Consider the following 5,223-nt stretch of genomic DNA (forward strand, 5'->3'; position numbering starts at 1 on the left):
AGAGATTGGGTAAAGGCTGAAGGAAAAAAAGAAAGAAGAGTCGCATAGGCGTACTTACAAGAAAAAGTCGTACAAGCTGCATGACAGAAGGTAGCAAGAGTTACGAGATTGGAAGAATCCCGACACAGGCCATGGTGTAAGAAAGAGACCTACAGGTGGGAATACTCTAGACTTTGGATTTATTCACAGAACAACTGCCTAAGATGGCAAGGAGAGTACTAAAGTATTCACAAGGACTATAGGCTATGATAATGATAAGTGCATCAGTCAACATTCGAGGACGAATGTTCCAAAGGGGGAAATGATGTTACACCCCATGTTTTCGTACGTTAAAGTTTTGTCGTAAGTTAATCGACGTAAGTTCGGGAATGAGATTATTTTGAGATTATAAGCCTTATGCTATTTCAAACAAGTGATGAGAAAATTCGTGAAGGTGAGAGGGTAAGCAAATCGAAAAAAATAAATTTTCGTCGAAGTTTGTCATGTTGGGATAAATTACGGCCCGAGCTAAAATACCCGGTATTTATGGACTAGTGCCATACAAGGTACCACATGACCATGATAGTAAGGTGTATAAAGTGTGTTAAAAGTGAGTAGTATTTTAAGTAATTTGACATAATCCTTAATTATGTAAATTATTAGATAATGGAGGAATTAACTAGTTAATCAAGTGATTAGTGGATAATTGTTATCCAAATATTTGGATAACAATTACATCTCAAAACGTGGAAGCACATCAATGCAAATTGGTGACTCTTAAATCGTAATGCAAGGTGGCCAAATTGAATGAATTTTGGTGGCAAAGTCTTCAAAGTGGGGCCACCTAAAAATTTAATATATCATTCCTAGTCCAAGATTCACTTTCTAATTCTAATCTCTTAGAAACGTTACTATCCAAAATCACAAAAGAGTTTCAACCAAGAAAATAAGAAACATTGTCCAAATCACTTTCGGCCAAGCTTTTCTTGGATGGAAACGTTATGCAAGAAACGTTATCCAAGAGTTTCTTATCCAAATCACATAAGAAATGTCATTTTGGGGATGGAAAGATTTCGGCCAAGATCTTCTTTGAGCAACGTGATTGCGTTGAGCTTTTCATATAACTTGTTCCATGTTTTGTCGCAATTAATGTATGTTAGAGAAATTGTCAAGAGAATCGGCTCAGGTATGTTAAGGCTATCCCTTATTTCTTTTGGTACGATCCATACGACATAAACAAAACCAGAAAATGCACAATTTTCATACATGACTCTATTCATAGAAATATTAGAGATGCTTATGTTCTTGATTCCCCACGTGTCATATTATTTTATCATCTGTTCATCGGTCTCAAAAATATGTAAGTTGGTAAAGTTTCTTTCATCATATTAATCAGAGGCATAATGGTCTTATGACGTACCGAGAAATTTTATTAACGTATTTCAAAGGCATTTCATACATTTATACATGTACATTGACCCATGACAATATGGCATTATATACGTATATATATATATATATATATATATATATATATATATATATATATGGAAAAGGTTATGGCGTTATATACGCACCACCACTTGATCAGCTGGTATACGTTGATGATTTTACCCACCGTGGCTGAGATGATATGATGAGATGCCCTCAGAGACCTGATGATGTTATGAAATATGTACCTATGCACGACATGATATTCATACGCATATACATGACCTATAATTATTTCATAATTTACAGAGTTATCCAGACTTACAGGTTGAGTCATTTACTCTATATTTCTTTCATGTCTTTTATGTACTTATTTATGTGCCTTACATACTCGGTACATTATTCATACTAACGTCTCTTTTGCCTGGGGACGCTGCGTTTCATGCCCGCAGGTTCCAGTAGACAGGTCGAGAGTCCTCTAAGTAGGACATCAGATCAGCGGAAGATGTTGGTACGCTCCATTTGCTCCGGAGGTACTTGTTTCGTCAGTATGATTTAGACGTGTATTGTTTGGTATGGCGGGGCCCTTCCCCGACCTTTGTGATAAGTATGTACTCTTAGAAGCTTGTAGATAGATATCATGTATACGAATGCTTGTATGGCCTTACCGGCCTATGTTTTGAGTTTACAAATGATCATTTTGGCCTTATAGGCCCGTATATCACATGCATAAATATTTATATCAGGTTAGGGGTCGTCCTATATTGAGTATTCCTCTATGTTTATTCTGGTTAGCCCATTTGGCCCATTTTCCAACGAAAGTACAATAAGAAAGATATGTTATGTTGGTACTCAGTTAAGTAAGGTGCCGGGTGCTCATTGCGGGCCATAGGTTTGGATCGTGACAATACTATTTCGGAAAAAAATGATTTTAAAAACTAAATATGAAGGCTCCTGTGGTGATATAAGGAAAGATTGAAATTTATTTATAATTTGGGATTACAAGGCGGTACCTCGGGAGTCCCCTTTGTTGAAATTTATTTATGATTTTGGACTACGAGGCGGTACCTCAAAAGTGCCCTTTGTTGATATTTCTCTATGGCTGCACTTGCCTTTGGTTATTTTGTTTTTCCGTGATATGTAAATTCTTGTGTTCTTCCGTGATGTATTATTTGATTTTATTATGTGTTTTGTATTCCTTGTTGTATTGTGTTGGCTTTGGCTCTTTATACAAGACTCTGAGGATTTGTGTTTCTTGTTTTTACTGGTTTTCGAGGTTTGAGTTGTTTCAAATAAAAGAAATTGCTATTATATTTTAATTTAATAAATTTTATATCCAAATCAGTAGCTATCAGATGCTTCATTTTAATTGAAATGTCATTTTCTTCACCCAAACGAGTTAAAAAATAAACTCATTTCTTTGTTGATTTCTTACTTGGTTTAAAAATTATAAACTTACTTTATTGAAAATAAATTGATCATGCGGATCTTATATAAGTTGATATTTTGGTACGTGAGTGGTCCGTACGGTTGTAATAGAGATATGGGCACGAGGTGCCGTGAAAATATGAAAGTGGTTTTGAGACCCGTGTTTTATGATTGTGAAATGAGGTGTCACAGAGTGACTTTTATTTGAAAGAATTATACTCGAAGGATATTTATTTGAAGGAGATATTCGAAAGATTTTAATTTGAAAAAATTATATTTGAAAGATTTATATTTGAAGGACTTGATTAATTGGTTGTACTTGTGTTCCTTATTCGTTTGAGCAATATTTATGGTGCTCTTATTGCCTTGTTGTTCATATCCCCGATTCATCTTTGTTTCCGTCACTGCTACTTGTTTTCTATTATTCCTGTATATTACTATATTGCACATGTAAAATGACTAGTGAGTGTCTTGACTGTACCTCGTCACTACTCTACCGAGGTTAGTCTTGATACTTAATGGGTACCGACTGTGATGTACTCATACTACACTTCTGTAATTTTTGTGCAGAGCTAAGTATTGGAGATATTGGATTCGGACAGAGATTAGAGTGTGATCGCAATGATTCAAGGTAGGGCTGCTTGGTCATCGCAGTCCCTTTGAGTCTTTTCATTTTTATTGTAATGTCCACTCTTATTCGAACAGTATTATATATTCGATCCTTGCGATCACTGCTTGTACTCAATTAGAGTTCGTGACTCAGTATTACCAGTCTTGGGAGGTTTTTATATTTGTTTCCTCTTTTGGTTTCGACACTTGTATTAAATTATATGTTTAAAAAAAATAGCTCGAAATGTAATTATAATCAGCTTACCTAGTCTTAGGGACTAAGCGTCATCACAACGCTTGTGGTGGAATTTTGGGCCGTGACCAGTTGGTATCAGAGCTCTAGGTTCATAGGTTCTACGAGTCACGAACGAGTCTAGTAGAGTCTTGCGGATCGATACGGAGACGTCTGTACTTTTCTTCGAGAGGCTACAGAACTATTAGGAAATTTCCACTTCTTTCATTCCTGCCGTGCGAAATTTGTTGATTTTGGAGTTTGAGCCTTTTTTATCTCTATTCTCTCAAGATGGTGAGGTCACGTGCTACCGGGTCAGCTGAGGAGACACCTGCGCATTCTGCTTGGGCTGCAAGAGCCGGGGCCGAGGTAGAGGACGAGGAAGGGCACGTGCCGCAGCTAGAGCATATGTCAGAGCAGCAGTTTAGGAGCCGCTACTAGCTCCAGTTGGGGATAGGTACCGAAAGTACCTGTTGTTACCCCCGAACTTCAGTAGACTTTAGCACAGTTCCTGAACATGTTTGGTACATTGACTCAGGCGAGATTGATCTCCGTTTCACCAAATATTTCACAGATTGGGGGAGAAGTCTAGAGTCCTACCGCCCGTACTCCAGAGTAGCAGGTTCACATTAATCAGGTTCCGAGTGTAGTACCGGTACAACCTATTATTCCGGTTCAGCCTGAGGTCAGGCCAGAGGCATCAGAAGAAGTACAAAAGAGACTTGAGAGATTTAAGAGGTATAGTCCATGTACCTTTAGTGGCACAGCTACCGAGGATGCCCAGGAATTTCTAGAAAAATATCACCGTATTCTTCGCACCATGGGTATTGTGGAAGTGAGCAGAGTTTCCTTTACTACATTTCAGTTGTCAGGAGCATCGTATCAGTGGTGGCAAGTTTATGAAGATGGTAGACCAGCCGATGCAATACCACCAACTTGGGCTTACTTTTCGGCGATGCTTTTGAAAGAGTTTGTTCCCTAGACTCTCTGAGATGCGTGACGCACATAGTTTGAATGGTTGCGTCAGGGCACCATGACGGTGTTAGAATATGCTATCAGGTTCAGTGAGTTAGCCCGCCATGCACCTATCTTGGTTTCTACAGTTAGAGAGCGAGTCCGCAAATTCACTGAAGGGCTCGATTATGATTTTAAAATATGTATGGCTCGAGAGTTGCAAATGACATTCCATTTCAGCAAGTAGTATAGATTGCCAGGATGTTAGAACGTGTTCGAAGTGAGGAGGAGGAGTCTAAGGAGGCCAAAAGGTCTCAGAACTCTGGAGGATTTAGTGGATTCTACTCTGCAACTATGACTCATCATGGCGGAGGCTCGGGCAGTCGGTCAGCCCAGTTTGTAATTCAATACTTTTAGTGCACCACCGGCACAGGGTTCTTACAGTGGTTATTCCAGTTTTCCAGCACAGACTCAGTATGAGCAGCCACTCCCGCATATGGGTTATTGTGAGTGTGGTGATACTAAGCATATCATGAGAAATTATCCCAGACTTGGGAGGGGTGGATTTCATCAGAACACTCAGGCTATAT

At 38.6% G+C, this 5,223-nt stretch overlaps 1 long non-coding RNA gene across 2 annotated transcripts; it reads left to right on the top strand.

Annotated features, from left to right (window-relative positions):
• The first annotated feature begins 859 nt into the window (after positions 1-859).
• On the top strand, positions 860-3,611 carry LOC138904887 (uncharacterized). Of its 2 annotated transcripts, XR_011413485.1 has the most exons (3): positions 868-1,165; positions 1,863-1,943; positions 3,409-3,611. It is a non-coding gene; the product is annotated as an uncharacterized lncRNA (long non-coding RNA). The 2 variants fall into 2 exon arrangements; XR_011413484.1 differs by lacking the exon at positions 3,409-3,611 and having other exon boundaries at positions 860-1,165; positions 1,863-2,131.
• The last annotated feature ends 1,612 nt before the right edge of the window (positions 3,612-5,223 follow it).

This window comes from Nicotiana tomentosiformis, chromosome 2 (assembly GCF_000390325.3).
Source record: "Nicotiana tomentosiformis chromosome 2, ASM39032v3, whole genome shotgun sequence".
Lineage (NCBI taxonomy): Eukaryota > Viridiplantae > Streptophyta > Magnoliopsida > Solanales > Solanaceae > Nicotiana > Nicotiana tomentosiformis.